Consider the following 18,433-nt stretch of genomic DNA (forward strand, 5'->3'; position numbering starts at 1 on the left):
CCTCCCCAGCCCATGGGCATCTAGTGGTCCATTTCCAGCTTCTCTCTGCTGAGGGCCCATCTGAGTGGCCATATTGGACAGAATCTAAGAAGTCCCCAGTGCATCCTTTGGCTGAACAAACTCGAGAGGCAGGATGATTTCAAGTGCACAACAACTTTCCTTTGCTCCTGCCATCAGAATAGGTAAGCAGCATCCTCCTCCAAGGTTCTTGGACTATAGACAGACATCAGTCTACTGTATCCCCTCTCCCAACCTCAGGCGATAAGTGTCAAGTTCTCCAAATGGTTTTGCTGAAGTCAGTCATACTGAAATTTAGATGAGGCAGCAGATAGTCCCACAGCCCTCATCCTTACGGATATAGGTAGAAAACACAGCACGATTAAAACATTTTTTTAAATTTAATTTTTTTAAATAGAAATCCTCCTCATGAAATTTTCTTTCAACTTTCACTCTTGGGGACCTTCCCTATCCCCTCTTTGTAGCTGTCAAAGTTTAGATCATAGAACCCTTTCTTGATTTTTCCTTTGAAAACCCGCACCTTGATCTGCTACCCCATTTTCGAGTTTCCTGTCTATTAGAAATAGGGTCCTCAGTAGAAACTTCTGGTTTAATGTCCTTTTATACAAGCTAGAACATAGCTAGTCATACAGATCGCCTACTCCTTGAGGAGACTGGATAAGCCTGAGGGCAGAGACAAACTCCTACTCATCTTATTTCTCTCATAGCAGCTAAAACTGAACACCGTCTTTAATAGGCAGCATAAAGCTCTAAGCTTTCTGGAATGGACATGCTGGTCCTATACCTTCCTACAGCTGCTAGCACCCAGGATCAACCCTGGGGCTATTTTCACATACCCTGTCAATTAACCCCAGTTCACAACTACTGAAGATGCGATAGAGGCTGCTCTGTGGTCCTCAAATCCTACTCTACCTCCTCTTGGCATCCACCCACACCTCATTTCTTGGTCCCCCTTGAGGTTAGTAGGGGCAGAGGGTTGAGTGCCGGCCAATGGGCTGAGGCAGTAGTGACGTACACCACTTTCAGATCTGGCTCCTGAAGACCTTCTGGGAAGTCCCTTGAGATTTTTCTCTACCGGGTCAGCTGGATGCAGAGGGTTCTAGAAGGGTTCTAGAAGGTTCTAGAGGGTTCTAGAAGGGTTCTAGAAGCTAGCAAACCTGCACACTATAAGTAGACTGGGTTCCTGATGGGATGGCTCCGCCCAGAACAGAGCCCTTACACCATCTTCATCATCACACCACTGGACTATGTTGTGAGTAATATACACACTTTCATAATAAAGTGATAAGGCACTATAATGGTGTGAGTAATACACACACTATTCAGTAACACCGAACTGCAATAATTCTTTATGTTTTAACTAACTCATTCATGTAGTCGTCTCTCATTTCTCACTCATTTCTCACCGCACTGAAATGGGGAAACTGTTTATCACAGAACTATGCCCATGAACACAGAGGGCTAGATTCTAATAATCTACTCATAAAATCAAGCTAGGGAAATTCCCCTAGGAAGAATGTTGTCAACTCCCCTGAGAAAGTGCCAGAAACGTATTTTCTCTCGGTTCCAGGTAACACAGTCTCTTCCTCTCTGCGACAGTTCACCTGACATAGAAGTCTCACTGCTTTCTAGGTTAAGTGACTTTATTTTTACTTAAGAGAAATATAGAGCACATCTTTCTCTCTCCCATGATTTTCTCATGGGATGGGCTTATAGGCTTAGAATTCATTTTTAATTAAAAAAATTGTTACTGGGTATGAAGGTGTGGAGTGGGCATAATTATGGAAGTCCAACCTAGGGACTTGGTCTCCTTTCTGGGGGGCTGCAGTTCAGGATGTGGTAGGCTGTATTTCTGGAGTAGGAGAAAGACAAGTTCATTCAACCATGAAAATTAAATTACAAGACTTGGAATCATTATTTCTGTGAAAATGTGATCTCCATACTGCGTTAGTTCTGACATTCTTTTCAGATTTTCACCATAACAGTTCTACTTGGCCTTTAAATAACACAGGATCAGTAAAATGTCTCTGGCAGAAATAGGATGTATTAAGCTCCAAGGTTGAATTTGAACATCTTTGCCTCAATGTTCTAAAATTAAAAATAACTCAAAAGAAACACCGTGTAATCGAAGAACAAGGTAACTATTATTGATAAGTGTAAAATCTTAAGTCTATAGAGCTTAAATCAGTCTCCAAACTCACCTTGGACCACAGCTTGTACTCCTATTTTTAATAAAATATAAGAAAGGTATATCTTCCACTATTATCTGTTTCAATATTCAGTAACATTGAAGTGTAATAATTCTTTATGTTTTAACTAAATCATTCATGTAGTAATCTCTCATTTCTCACTTCTCTATGAGGAAGAACTGTTGTCACTATCTTATCAGTGTTGAAAACTTCAACTTTTGTTAAAGTTCGTGACCGCCAGTTGCAGCACTGAATTCATAATAGCCTTTAGGATTCTTTAAAGTAACCTTGAAATAGCTAGAGATTTTATAGAAAAATGGCTGGAGAAGTTAATGAAGGTGATTAATCACATGATGTTGAAAATACACTCCAATGACAGTACATCTAATATTTATTGAGAACCTACTATATGCCAGTCACTAGGTGCATAAAAAGCACTTTCAACAGATATTGTTCTGAATTATATGAGCAGCTGGGTGATTTATCTGCTTTGGGTGGTTCTTGGATACCTAATTATGTATAATTTTTTATTTTTTTAAGTGTAATGCAGGGACTCCCTGGTATTCTGCCAACTCTATGTTCTCGGTATCTATTTGCTAGAAGTTCATTTTTACAGAGAGAGTTGGAGAACACCATCATCATTAATTGCTGTGGTACTGATTGTGTAAATTAAGGGTTCATGGATTCCCACATGATGCTACGGGACCTGAAACCTGGTAATTGACTTAAAAGAGCCTATAATCTGGTATCCAGTAAGATAAAGAAACATAGCCTTCCAACTGCTTTCCAATTACCCATGTTTTTATGCAGGAAATAACTGCTCAAGTTATATCATGTCTTTGAAGCCAGTAACACTTCAAATAACCAACAGTTTCAATTAAGGAAGTTTTCATTGTAAGGCTAGGTTGTAACTTACATACCGAAAGTGGAAGCAATGTGAGGAGACTCATTTTTCGTGTGAGAGGAGGCGGCCGGGGAGTCAACGTAATGTGAGACGGGGTATATGGGCAGACTCATGAGGTCTGTGATCATGAATCTGGACCTGATTAACAGCAATGGTGAGCCAACTGAATGCCACAAAAGGGGAAAGAAAGAAGAGCTCCATGAAAAACTAAGGACTGAATGGCCAATGTGGACAGGATGAAAGGGCATTCAAGCCAATTTTCCAGGAATGTGTAAACAGAGTTATAAAGTAAATGAGATGGATATGTAGAAATGATAGAATACAGATATATATATACACAAGAAATAGTAGAGTCATATGGTAGAGAGACAGCTGTTTAAAATAAAAATCAACAATAAAAGTGGCAAGAATATAACAGTTTTAAAATTAAGAATTTTTGTATATTTCAAGGACTTTAAAGTGTCTTTATTGAATATGTCTTCAGAGTCACTTAGGCCATTTAGAAGTATGAAGTCTATAATATACCAAAGGCCAAATGAGACCTTCAAGTGTCCTTTCAAACATCAGGGCTAAGGTCTTAGGAAAGGAGCACAAGCCCCTCCCTGGTCCCAGCAACTTACTGATTTTTAATGACCTAATTTATTTGACATTCCCAGCCAAATAGAGGAAATAATAGGTAACGGTTATGAGTTCTTTGTCCTGCCTCTCCTCTAATCTGCTTATTCCTCCATTACACTGCAGGCAAGGTACATAATTGAAATTTCAAATTAAAAAAAAAAAAACACAGAAATCCTAAGGCAGAACCATCTGCATCAAGATTTTCTGTACATTTCTCACCAGCTCACTCACTATGGCCCACCTCCAGCACTGACTTCATCCCACATGATCTCGGGAAGAATGAGATTGCTTCTCTGCACAAAGACAGGAGATTACTTGGAGAAACAGCCTCAGAGAAACCTTAGGTAAAGCGGGGTTAATCCGGATTCTCCTGAAAAGAGCGACGTTGCCTTTAATGACCAGGGCCAGGAAGGACCTTGGCTCCCATAGCTTGGGTAGTAACACTAAATGCGCAGTTTAATTTGGCCAGGGATTATTAATGCCGTTTATGAAACTCTCAGTGACTGTTTTATCTCAAGCCTTTGGCCCTAACTTCTCCTGGTTCAAGTTTGATAAGCCCGGGGCTTGAGCTCATCTTAATGGGTAGTGGAAGACGGGGCTCCGTTTCTCCTGGGACTTCATGCTCATTAGTCACAGCCGCCAATCAAAAGCTTTGTCGGAGAACAGGAGGAATGTGGCACAGCACATGTAGAGGCCCGGAAGCCCCTTCCACATATATCATGGATGAGTAAGTCTCTATGGCTGGCCAAACCACACATCAGCAGACCGCGTGCATCAGCAGACAGGATCAACAAAAGCAATGCAAAAATTTCAAGGTCAGCACTTTCTGGAGCCAGCCCTTCATGTTCCGACTGATAAGGCTTTAAACATTTTCATTAGTCCTGCTGATTCCAGTCATTTTAAATGACAAACACATTCTAATTATTTTTAAAGTTATATAATCTAGAAGGCACCCCAAGCTCTATAGTTTTCTAGACATGATTACTAGCCCTCGTTTCTCTCTCCTGTGACTATGAGGGGTCAAGGTGAGGTTAATGTTCTGGCCAACCACTTGGGATCTAGAATAACAACAATTTTGGTAGGGATTACTGCCATTGTAAACCACTGACAAGGGTTTGGAACGGTAATTCTTAATTAAGAAAATAAAAAGACTCAGCGTCTGTGCTCTGATCGTGCAGCTAACAATGGACTCCACCTCAATCCAAACACAGAATAAAATTCAGCAAAGAGATAGATTTATTTTTGTAGTAATCTGTTTTAGATATTTAATCTAAAATAATATGGTGAGGCTTCAGAAATAACTCTGGGTATCGAGTATTGAAATAATATTTGCTGTATTTTTTAAATGAAGCCTTTGTTTTAATTCCAACTGTGTCTTATTACTAACTTGTTGCTTCCAAAGAGAATTTTGGGACAAAATATCTCAAAATTATAGCATGTCTAGTGGAAGTAATAAAAACTTACAACAGTGTATATTTCAAAATATGTCACGTTTAGATAACATTCAATAAACAACATTCTCTTTAATCAACTCATTATTTCCTTGGGAGTGTAGTCTTTGACATGTCATAAAAATTATATGAGGACAAATAAGATCAAGAAATATTAACAACAAAAAATTTTGAATATGATCCACATCATATGGTGCAGTGCTGAGTAGCAGGGAGAACCAGAGAGTGTCTTGAGAAGACCGCACACCTTTGATACCTAAGATTTGGTTACAAAGCTGCAAACGGGCTACATGATTTGTTGGGAAAATGTCTCAAGGTAGCAGGAAAATCACAGAATTCTAGAGCTAGAAAGGACTTCAGGCTTTTTATCAGAACCTTTCAGAAAATATGACCTTCCAGTGTCTCAATAAGGAAAAGCAAAAGACATTCGTACTACTTCAGAAAATATTTGTCCCCCTATAGAACACCCCCTGAAAATCTTCTCAAAGTAGGATACAGGCCCTCCTCACCACCAGCCTGTTGTTCTCAACACACCAAGCTGTGGCTGAGTTTATGGTAGAAGTTCAAAGGAATGCAACTCCTCAGTAGTCATAAAACGTTCAGGGTTACATTACTTTAATAATTTTTGAGCTGATATTTGGACAGTCTGTCTGCATTCCTACAGAAGCCAGCAAGAACACTTTGCATGAAGAACAGCAGTTGTGAAATCCTTACTCTTTTTAAAAAAGATTTTATTTTTTATTTTATTTTTTTTAAGTTTTTATTTATTTATTTGACAGACAGAGATCACAGTAGGCAGAGAGACAGACAGAGAGAGATGAGGAGAAGCAGGCTCCCTGCTGAGCAGAGAGCCCGATGTGGGACTCGATCCCAGGACCCCGAGATCATGACCCGAGCTGAAGGCAGAGGCTTAACCCACTGAGCCATCCAAGCGCCCCTAAAAAACATTTTATTTTGAAGTAATCTCTACACTCAATGTGGAGCTTGAACCCACGACCCCAAGATCAAGAATTGCATACCCCACTGACCATGCCAGTCAAATGCCCCTCTCAGACTTTTTTTTTTTAATGTCAGAAGACCAAAGTAAGACTTCTTGTTCTAAAACTTTTCTCAAGAAAGTCTGATCATTTTGCCACTACAAATGCTTAGAAGTAACAGATAAAAAGACATCATTCTTTCAAATGCATTACTGAATTTGCAGAAAAGAGAGAGAGAGAGAAAAAGAGAGAGAGAGAAAGCAACAGTGAAAGAGAAAGAGAGAGATCTAGAAAGCAATGTGGTAAGGACACAGATAGACTCTGATTTGCATTAAGGGGGCTTGCAAGTCTTAGTAACCTAGAAGCTTAGGTTTAACTTCCTATGTAGAAGCAAATGGACACAGTAATGATGACTGTCTGTCTCTATCAAGATGCCAAGTGAAGGGAAAAGATAGCATCTATTCAGCATTCTAATGAGGGCTATGTGTATGGTCCAGGAAAACCTGAATCAAGAAATTAGCCTAAGGACACACTGTAGGACACTAAGCAAACATAAATGCAAAATGCCTCTGAAGGGTTAGCTATATCCACTCTGGTTACATATTTTTATAGTGTTCCCTGCAGATGATCCTAAATTACAAATCACATGAAAAAACCATCCATTAGTGGACTCCCATCATAGACATAATAAATAGAAGACTCTGAATCCCAAGAAACTTGAATGAATGAACAAAATAACAGATTTTTAAACTTTTAAATGATTTTATTTTTAAGTAGTCTCTACACCCAGTGTAGGGTTTGACCCCTAACCCTGAGATCAACAGTTGCATGTTCTACCAACTGAGTCAGCCAGGCATCCCTAAACTGTTTTAAATTACTAATATGAAAGGGAACTCAAGCTGTATGAAAAGGAAAAGACAGTAACAAAATGATTAGAATCATAGATCATCTAGAAACAAAAACTATAGCAACTGAATGAAAAAACTCAATGCATAGGCGAAGTAGCTGTTTAGACACAGGTTAAGACATAAACAATGATCTGAAAGACAGTTTCAAGGAAACTCAGAATGGAGGACTGTGAGATAAAGGGATAAATATAAAGTTAAGAGACAACGTAACGTAATAAAAAAACTCAATCTGTCTAATATAAATTTCAGTGAACAGAATTACGGAAGCATCAATTCCCAAAGATATATGGCTGTATATGTCCCAGAACTGCTAAAATATCTGATTCCTATGGGTTCAGACAAAATCCAGATAAATAAAAGACAAATCCCTGATGAGATACATTGTGATGAAAGCAACCAGCGAGAAAAGACAAATTATCTATCAAGGAATAACAATTAGATAACAGTAGACTTCTCAAAAGTGAAGATAAGTAACAGAAATAAATGGACTATTTTTAAAGGAATGAATGAAAATAAATGCCAATCTAGAATAACATACCCACCTAAATTATTGATTGACTGTCAAGGATATTTGCCAATTACTGACAGAATTACAAAATCCTAGAAAACCAAAAATTGTTTCTTGAAAAAAACCAACCAATAAAGAGACAAATTTGTGCAAGATTAATTTACAAAGAGAGAAAGGGAAATGACTATATTAGTACAAAGAAAAATTTCTGAGATATAACTACAGCCAGGTAGAGATTTTTTTTAGCAGAGAATTATCAAGAACCATTTTTTATGTCAGTGCTCTTGAAAATCTAGCCAAAATGGTCAATTCACTGTAAATGCAACTTACATTTACTCAGGAAGGAACAGAAAACCTGACTTGACCAAAGGCATGAGTGAAACTGCATCACTAGCGAAAAGTCTGTTCACACACACACACACACACAGGTTTCTTTCAGACAAGTTTTTATCAACTTCCAAAGTAAAAGTAGTTCTAATCTGGTATCAACTTTTCCATAGAAGAGACTAAAGTGATAATCCTTTTTTATAAAGATTTATTTATTTTAGAGAGACAGAGTGACCGAAAGAGAGTGGAAGAAGGGTAGAGGGAGGGAATCTTCAAGCCAACTTCCCACTGAGTGCAGAGTCTGACGTGGGGCTCGATTCCATGACCCATGAAATCATGACCTGAGCAGAAACCGAGAGTTGGAGGCTTAAGTGACTATGCCACCCAGGCATGCCTAAACTGATAATATTTCTTAAAACTCATTTTATGAGGTAAGATAAACTTGATAAAAAATAAGTAAGAAAAATTACAGGTCAATCTCACTCATGAATATAAAAAATTTAAGTATAACGTTAGTAAACAAAATTTCGAATGAACATTTAAAATTGTGATCAAGTAGGGGTTCTCCCAGATTAGAAGGATCATTTAATTTTAGAAAATTTATTAATTCATCAATTAACACATTAAAAGAGAAAATCCATTAAGTACCTCTCAGAGATGCAGGGAGTATTTAATAAAATGCAAAACACGTCCTTGGTAAAACTTAAGAGCATATCAGAAATAGAAAGAAACTTCCTTAACCTGATAAAAGATACTATTCACTGAAAACCCAAGAAAATACAACACTTGAGGTCAGCAAGTCAAAGGCATTTCATATAAAATTCAAACAAGGTAGGATGCTTCTTGTCACAGCTTCTATTTAACACCATACAAGAGGTGCTAAGTATAAGAGCAAGCCGTGGGGGGGAAGAAATAAATACATAAATATAAATAAAATTCAATATATACAAAAGAAAATTAAATGCATAAATATTACAAAATAATGAACATAATTATCATTATTTGCATATATAATGACTGCTTACTTAGAAGATCCAAATAATCTACAAACTTAAAACTAAATAAGGAGTTCATGATGACTGGAAATGAGTTAAACAAGAATCTATTCTATTTCTACAAACTATCAGCCAATAATTAGAGTATTTAAGAAAAAATAAAATTTACAGTAAAAACAAACACTTCAGCAGTATGTATAAGGTACCTAGCAATAAATCAAACAAAAATATGGGAAAGTTTTGTAGGGAAAATTATAAAGTATACTAAAGACATGAAAGGAAGCTTTTTTTTTTTTTTTTTTAAAGAGAGAGGGACAGTGTGGGAGAGGGAGAAAGAATCTTAAGCAGGCTCCAGGCCCAGTGTGGAGTTTGATGCAGGGCTTGATCTCAAGATCCTGAGATCATGACCTGAACTGAAATCAAGAGTTGGATGTTTCACTGACTGAGCCACCCAAGCACCCTGAAAGTAAGCTTTAAATAATGGAGAGCTAGATCATCTCCATGAATGGGGAGACTTAATACTTAGATATAGAAATCATCCCCAAATAATCTAGCTTTTATTTATTTATTTTTATTTTTTTCATCCCCCAATAATCTATAAATTCAATGGAATTATAACCCAAATCCCAACACTGTTTTTCATGAAACCTTGAAATGGTGATTCTTAGATTCATATGGTATAGTAAAATATCTAAGAATAGGCAAGACACACTTGAACAAAAATAGTAAAAAAGGGTTCACTTATTACAAGGCTATTAAAACTGTGGTATTAGTATAAGGAGAGTTTGGAAAACAGACATATGGAGGCTGGATAGCATTAAATGTGACAGAGAAAAAATGGACTAATCAATAAATTATACTGGGATAACTGCTTATTCATACAAAAAAAATTTGATCAGTACATGACACCATACAGAAATATAAATCTTAGGTTGTTTAATGATCTCACAGGGAAAAAGTATTGTAAAGCTTTTTGAAGAAAAGAACCAAAAAATCATTTTATTAAGTCATGTGAGAAAAGATTTATTAAGATCCTCCAATGTACAAATCATACAGGAAAATACTGACAGATTTAACTAATATTAAAAATTTTTAATTTCTATGTAATAAATTATACTATGGGTAACGGAAAAGGTAAGTTATTGCCTGGGGGTAGATATTTGCAAATCATATAGCCCCCCTCCCAATTACTGTCCAGAATATGTATACTCAGCTTTACCCATAATTAGGAACTCCTTATTTCCAAGATAGGAGTAAAACAGAATGTCTGATAATACCAACCACTGGGAAAGATGTAGGGAAACAGAAATGCTAAATCAATGGTTCTTAACCCTTATTGTGCATTACAATTCATCCGGGGAACTTTCAAACAAATAGCATTCTTGGGTCCCATCCCCAAAGTTTCTGATTTAATTGGTCTAGGCTGGGACTTAGGCATTAGTAATTTGAAAAAGCTCCCTGATTCCTTTGTCAGCCAGAGTTTAGAACTACTGCTCAACACGTTTGATGGCTGAACAAACCAGTCCCGTCTGGGGGGCAATTCAGTGATACCTAGTACAGATGTGCACCCAAACGACTCAACAATTCCACTCCCTTTGAAGGTAACTCCCTTCAAGAAATTCTAGCACAAATGTAAGATATGTACAAGAATCACTGCAGTACTATAACAGCAAAACTGCAAGGTCAACCCAAATTTCCTTTGGATAAACCAACCTTGGATTATTTATTCAATGTGGTATTATCCTGCAGTTATAATAAATGGATTAGACACTTACGTATCAATATGCATACATCTCCAAAACAATGTTGAATTAAAAAAAAAAAGTCATGGGGGTGCCTGGATGGCTTAAGTTGGTTAAGTGTCTGCCTTCAGCTCAGGTCGTGATCTCAGGGTCCTAGGGCAGAGCCCTGTGTGGGACCCCCTGCTCAGCGGGGACTCTGCTGCTTCCTCTCCCTCTGAGGAGAGGGGCAGAGGGAGAGGGAGAAGCAAAGTCCCCGCTGAGCAGGGAGCCCTAAGTGGGGATGGATCCCAGGATGCCAGAATCATGACCTGAGCAGAAGGCGGACGCTTAACCAACTGAGCCACCCAGGTGTCTCTATTTGAGATACTTTATATTAACATATTTAAAAGGCAAAAGAGCAGTATAACTGATCATGGGGGGTATATCTTTATTACTTTTTGCCATTGAAAAAATTATTTTAAAAATATGGAACTAAAAAGTAAACATAAGAGACCCTGAATTTGGAGGCCAGGGGCTAGAATTCTCATCTGACTTCTGCAGCTAGTTAGGGATGTGTAAATCCTTTCCCCACACTGGCTTCAGCTTCTGCATACATAACGGAAAGGTGTTGGATAAGATGATCCAAGATCTAGTCTAGTTTCAAATTTCTCTGCACCTAAAGTGGTTGGATATTATACCTGGATTTAATTTTTCTCTTTTTTTGGAAACCATCTCCAAAGTCTATACTCACTCACGGACCAGTCTAGAAAGTGCTGCCCTAAGAGATATTCAGTAAACCATCATTGAGTCAAAGATGTAATAAAAGTGGCAAATTAGCTCAAAATGTTCTCATGAGCTAGATTAGGAACGACAAACAGAGAAAATATTATTAAATCCTCAATGTCTGCCATTTGCAAATTTATAAATGTATTGGTTCTTTATTCATTTTCTCATTATTTCCTATACCATGTCGTCAGTGATCATCTACAAACCAGCTTCTCCCAATTTGTCATATGTTAATAAAAATTTCACAATAGGAGAAGTTATGGTAAATTTTACTTAAAATATATGTTTTATACTATAAAAAAAAACCCTGAACTCCTTTCATGCCCCCCACCTTCCAGTAACTTGAATTAACTATTCTGTCTTCTGTTTATCTTATTTGCTTCCAATGAGAACCCGGCCCAACACAAACAACTAAGACCCATTTGCTCACTAATGTGCTGTTTTCTCCCCAGGATTTCAATGCTTTTAGCCAACAAGGTTTAATTATCTCCATAACCCTGCAAAAGTAAAGCACAGAGAAGCATGACGTGGGGGTGAAATCACACTTTACAAAGAGGTTAATGCAGAGCAGAGGAAAATGAAATCCATTTCCAACAGAGGTACAAAAACTCACTGCACAAGTCCTAATTTCTTCTCACACCTCAGGCCAGGCTGCTACCCATTCTAGGCTGCCTATTTTCTGCTAGAAATGCTGCCCCTGGAATAAGTACTATAGAGAGGAGCCTGGACAAGCCACGACCTTTGTTAGACACTTGAATGAAAGAAACATCGACAACAAACAAAAAGAACACAGGATGCTGGTTGACAGGTGCATCCTTGGATCTTTTTTCTTCCTCATCAATTAAAATGCATGAAGGAGGCTGCCTACATGACCTGCATTACAGGTTAGGTAAGGAAGATTTAATGTCGTAAGTGTTTACAGAATACTGAGTATGATACCTGGAGGAAGATGGCAGTCAGTATTTGCTAAATGCCGACATCATCATCACCACCACCAACGCTTGTTAGCACCAGAGGATTATGGGACCTCGGATTTTTCCAGGACATAGGCTTATGAAAGACCTGCTCAAAGCAACCATTCTCTTGACAAAGGAGAGTTGTTCAAGGTTGCAGAGATGACCTGATCCTCTGAAATTCAGCAATATAATTGCCACTGGGGAGAAATGAAGTCATGGAGGTTCGTTCTCACTTAGCAGGTAGATAACAGGACACTTAACAAAGGCGAAATCTACCAATCATTTTCTTAACTGATGACAAGAAGTGAAATTCATATTCTTCATGGCCATTCCTTCTAAGAGTTGAGCCCCCAAATTGCCCTACCTGATGAGTAGTCCGCAACCGTAAGGGGGCCACTGGGGCAGCAACACGATGGCCAATAGAAAGCACCACAAATCCTTATGCACAGCTAAATCAGGGAGCAAGCCATTCCTCTAAAAGCAACGGCCATCCGGGATGGCAAGAACCAGACTCTCATCTGGCTTGATTTTCCACTCTTCCGGGATTACCCCCTCCTGCTCGGGCCATCCAAGATTGCGCCATTACCGCTAATGCTTTCAAAAGTGGGACACTGATTCCCGTTGTTCACAACAGGACTGCAGGCTTGGACTACATCTAACTCCTACACGACATGTAGGGGAGAATTTAAAGGACATCTATGGCCCTGAAATCATATACTCTCCTAAATGAAAGTAACAGATGGGCTAGCAGATAATGATCTTTAACTAACAGGCTAAACAGTAACAGGGCTGGTTCTGGGAGCCCTTGGGTTAGCAATCAGGACTGATGTTTGCCAGGGCGAACAGGAATCATGTTCCTTAGAGGACAAGGCAGATAGCATCTAAAGACTCGGGGAAGTCAGAGGGGAGAAGGCAACTCTCCATTCATGGTAGAGGCTTGCAGTGATGACCTTTCTTTTGAATGCACTCTTTCAGATCACCCGGTCTGCAGAAAGCTGTCGTCTGGGTGATGGCTTTAGTGGGAAAGTGGGGGACTGGGAAAGGAGGCATAGATCATTCCTCTGTTCAGTATTGCCCAGTTATCAGCTAACGAACACTTGGGAAGCATCCAGCTCCTCCCTTAAACGATTGCTGAGAAAGGTACCAAGACCCCATTCAGTAGTAAACTCGTGATTTACAGTGAACACAGGAGGAGGAGAGCCCTGAGACATGTGGGGTGGAAACTGGGAGTCTGGAGGGGAACAGAACCCTGGCCGCTTCTAGTCCATGTCCCTGGTTACTTGTGCACTGTCTAACTTCATCCAGCTAGATCAGCCTGACAACTCTAGGTACCCGAGCGGGAACCAACATGTGCAATCTCATTTCGTTGTGAAATTTCGTTCAATTTCACAGCGTCATCCAAGGAAAGGCAAAAGCAGCTGAAACATCTTAATGCCTCAAGGCCCTTTTGCCAGAGACTGAGGTCTTCTGTCCCCTAGACCTGCAACACCATTTCATGGCCTTTTCAAAAGGGGTTCACAAGAAGCTGCAGTTTTAGGGAATTTTACTCTTGGGATTTACAGGTTCGCCAGCGCATCTCCCTAAGCAATCCAGAGAAGTCGGCAGAAGCTGATTTGCGATTGGCTTTCTGTAGCAACAACGCTCTTTTCAGAAGAAAATTTTACATGCTCATTTTCCAGTCTAAAATACAGTTTATGTTCCTGGAGGAATGGAAGCAAAAGATAGTCACCTGAAACATTAATGAAATGAAATGATTCCTGGCAATGAAAATGTAAACATTACTGTAAATATTATCTGCTAAGTGGTGGTAAGCGCAGGACACTCCCCATCTCATCTTGCAATTAATTTATGAGTTGGCAAATCGTCACACTTAAGTTTCAAGGAGTCCAACTGATAACTTGATTGAGATTATAAAATGCAAAAGATGCTTATTAGGGGAGTAAGAAGGAAGAGAAGAGAACAAAGACAAAGTACTTACTTGCAGTGATATTTTTTAAAGTAATCCTGAATTGCAAACTTGGCTTTTTTGTTTAAGAGCCAAGACTGATCTGAGCTACAATCCTTTGGTCCTCAGAGCATACTCCATCCTCTGTGGGACACATCTTGCAGAAATCTTCCTTTTATATTTATTTTGCCAAGTTTTCAAGCTCTACCAGGAAGTAGTGAAACACAAAGACTGTCCTTAAAAATAAAAAAAAAATCCTGCCAAAGTCCAGAAGGTAAGGCAGCCAAGGAAAAAGAAAACCTCTCCAAAACTAGTATCTAATTCGGAAGGGGAACTGCTCCCCTACCTCTGTCTGAATGAGTCCCCTTGTCTTCCTGGTGGCATTTCTGATCAGCCAGCCAGTTCTGTTTTCCAGCAATGTGAGGAGGTTTGAAGAGAAATGAACTCATGCTCTGAAGTTCCTTGTAGTAAAGGAAAACATATGGAGGCTTTCCTGCCGAGGACTCCCTGCCGAGGCACAAATTCGAGGGGGTGTGGAATTTACTTGTTAAGGCTCTCCGTTCTCTAGACTCAGCAATATCTGCTCAGCGCTGAGCCCTGTTGGGCCGCTGCTGCTCTAAAGAAAGCTCTGGAATTCTGCAGGAACCCCACCGGCACAGACGACTTGTAGGGAGCTGGTCAACAGTATGTCAGTGCCCTGTTCGTCCTCGCTCTTGCCGCAGTCCCATCTGACCTCCAGGACCAGATAACTGTAGGGAAGGGCGTTCTGCTGGAATACAGGCTTCTCTTCCCCCTTGCTTCCTCCCTGTCTCCTAATTGTCATCTCCTGATTTCTTATCAAAGATAAGCAGTGTCCAGATACGTGCCCTGAGTGAGAACACACCCAAAAGTCAACTTAAAATGTTACTGATGTTTTTCCTTTCTCCTTCTATTCCTTCTAAGTACATGTCTAAAAATGGCACATTTCAAAATAAGCTATGAAGACGTGGAGATAGAAAATTGCACTTAGGATGAAAACAGTCTTTGATGGAAGCCAACCACCACTACAGAGGTCTGTCCACCAACTCTGTGATTTGATGCTTTTTAATTTGAAATATAAGAAACACAGCAGTTAATATCAAGAACTTACTTTTAAAAGCGCTATTTGGGCTACTTTCTACTTCATTACCAACAGGGAGGGAGGATACTTCTGCCCAGCAGAGGAGTTCCTCTCCTATTAATCTAGCAATCCCATTATCAAAGCATTAACCATGTGTTTACCTTAATTATCCTAATAATTCACTCTAACTCTGTATCCATCTTTTATATTGCAAACTGGTGTTAAACATCCTCTAAAAATATGTTCCACATGATCTTTCTTTCCATTCCAATGCCTTTATGCAAGCATTTATTTTGCGGAGCAAATGTTTCCATAAGCCCAACTGAGTAACAGAATAAATGATTAAAACCAGTAAAGATGGGTATGCAGATGTGTAAGTTGTATCTGGAGCTCTGGCCTATCTGGGTGGTAGGGACAAAGCAAGCTTTGAAGGGGCTTAATAAGAAAACTTTTAATATCATCTGGAAAGATTTATCCTATCTGGGGTCCACACACTATGGCCCACGGGCCAAAATAAGGCTCACTGTCAGTATTTGTAAATAAAGTTTTATTGGAAGAGAGGCACACCCATGTGTTCACCCATTTGTAGCATCTGTGACTGCTTTCATGCAGAGCTGAGTAGTTATGAAAGAGACTGTATGCTCTACAAAGCCTAAAATGTTTACTATCTTATCCTTTCCAGAGAAAGCTTGCAGAGCCCTCCTCTGTATAATTGAGGGCCACTAGCTAACTAGGGATTCTTAGGCTTTTTCTCCTGAGTCCTGTAGTCAGGGGTATCACAGGATCATATTTAAGGAAATACCAATCACTCAAATGTCCTCCCCCCACTAGCAGAGCAGATGTGACAGGAGAGCTACTTGGGGGTATGGGGTGTGGGTGGTCCCCAAGCTCCCAGGAAACAGAATGGATCAGGCCACACTGGAATGTTATAGGATGGCAGAGTCAGGGGAAGAATGCAGACATCATCAGGGAAGGAAGCCAGAGAAGCAGGGCCCAGAGAGAGAATGGAACAGCACAATAAAGTCATAAATGGAGGGAAAATAATGAAGATTGGTTACACGTCAGGATATGGAGGATGAAATGACTGGAAGAAGCGGGCCGAACTAAGACCTTGAGCAAAAAGGAAGGATGTGGGACACCTTCCTTCTGGTGGCCTGGTACAAAGATGACTAATATGTCCCAATTTGGACTCCTCTGCACCCTCCTCAGTCCAGAGGAATCTGGAGAGTTGGCTGCCCTACTTGCTGGTGCTATGGAGAAAGCCCGTGGAAGGCGAGCAGAAACAAACAAACAAACAGACAAACACCAAAAAACCAAAATACAACAAACCTGAAAGCCATGCCTTCCCAGTGCTTAATATCTTCCTACTCTGGAGAGCTTAGGTAAAAAGCAGGGAGTCACTCTGGTGCTACTGGGGGCCACCACGGGCCACTGGAGAAAGACAGGGTCTCTGTTCTCTGAGTAAGGGATCTCGCTGGGAGAGCTCGCACCGTGTGAACAGGAAGGGGATAACCTCAAAACAACCAGTAAACAAGTATGAGATCATCTGTCCTACTGGATAGTTTTGCCCTGGCCTTTTCACCCCAAAGCCAGCCTGCATTTTTTTCCAGAACAGCTGACCTGCATGATTTGATTGCTGCCTGTGACTTTGAACTCCCTGCTTTCATTTCCCCAAACTTCACAGCCATCCCCAAAAATTGTTCAGGTTTTAAGTTTAATTCCTTCTGCCTAAATGATGAATGAATGACCCAACTTTGTAGGCCTGGCAAATGTAGCTATTTTTTCATCCATCATGTGTCAGTAAGTCAGCCCATCAACAAGTATTTCTTGAGCTGCTAGTACGCACGAGGCACTCTGCTGAGCCTGGGGTTAAGGACTCAAGAAGACAGGCAAGGTCTCGAGCCTCATGGAGAGAAAAGAAAAACCCCAAAACATATGAACTGGATAATTTCAGATCGTAAGTGTTTAGGGATCAATAAGCAAAATGCTGAGATACAGAGGAACTGTGGGGGTGGGGCAGGGATTCTGTCCTAGGCAAGGGGGCCACAGAACTTTCTGAGAAGGTGACACATTAGCCAAAGCTGGAAGGGGAGAAGGAGCGAGTTGTAGAGGACTCTGAGAACTGTGAGTTCAAAGACAGAGGTAGGAAGGAACATGGCACGTTCCAGAAAGCAGAAGGGACACTGGTGTGGCACAGTGGGTAAGTGGGGGAAGGGTTAGAGATGGGAAGAGACCAGCTGGTGTGTGGTCTAGGAAGGAATAATGAGGTCTGGATTTTTTCCAAGGGCAAGCAAAACTATGGGAAGGATCTAAGCCCGGGGAATGTCTGTGATCTGATTTATGTTTTCAAAAGCATTTCTCTAACCCTGCTGTTGAGAATGGATTGGAGGCAGTTAAGAGTGAAAATCGGGGTATCAGTTGAGAAGTAGGTGTAGGCTGGGATAAAATGCTGTCATTCGCATTCAAGGGAAGAGAAGGGTTTTGAGATGTGTTTTGGAATCTAACAACTCTGCCCCCGGAAACAATCACCTGAAATCATCTCATTTAGTTGTTTGCCTGTTAATTTTTCATTTCCACCCCCTTGAAGGAAACTCCAGATCAGGGACCTCATGTTCCTTTGTCACCACCACAGCCCCAGGGCCCAGCAGGTGCAGCACACAGAGAAGGGACGCATGTGCCTGTTACTCCGTCTGCTGTAGGTCAGGTATGAGGAGCTAAGACTGAGCTCAGTGGGTCTTGAAACCACAAAATGAGAAAAGAACACACAGCTTTACAAAGTTTCCTTTGCTTCTTGCAGCCTGAACATCTGGGTGGCTACAGTCCATGACTCACTTAGTATCTTTTCTAGCTCCTTCTAAAGAGCTTCCTTCAACAGGAAAACCTGGGCTGCTGAAAATGACATTTCTCAGTTGCCCTTGTAGCCAGGGTTCTGCCGGTCTTGCCCACTCTCACAGACTTGAACTTGGTCCTGTTAGTGCGTTAGAGCGACGGCACAGGGGGCAGCCCATCTGCGGGTGCAGTAAGCTGGCAG

At 40.2% G+C, this 18,433-nt stretch overlaps 1 long non-coding RNA gene across 2 annotated transcripts; it reads left to right on the plus strand.

Annotated features, from left to right (window-relative positions):
- The first annotated feature begins 1,231 nt into the window (after positions 1-1,231).
- Positions 1,232-18,083, plus strand: LOC116881196. 2 transcript variants are annotated; one of them, XR_004385368.1, is made up of 4 exons: positions 1,232-1,270; positions 3,952-4,073; positions 11,855-12,001; positions 17,990-18,083. It is a non-coding gene; the product is annotated as an uncharacterized LOC116881196 (long non-coding RNA). The 2 variants fall into 2 exon arrangements; XR_004385367.1 differs by lacking the exon at positions 17,990-18,083 and having other exon boundaries at positions 11,855-12,293.
- Positions 18,084-18,433: the final 350 nt, after the last annotated feature.

The sequence above is a fragment of the Lontra canadensis genome, unplaced genomic scaffold (assembly GCF_010015895.1).
Source record: "Lontra canadensis isolate GAN:19392208 unplaced genomic scaffold, GSC_riverotter_1.0 scaffold72, whole genome shotgun sequence".
Lineage (NCBI taxonomy): Eukaryota > Metazoa > Chordata > Mammalia > Carnivora > Mustelidae > Lontra > Lontra canadensis.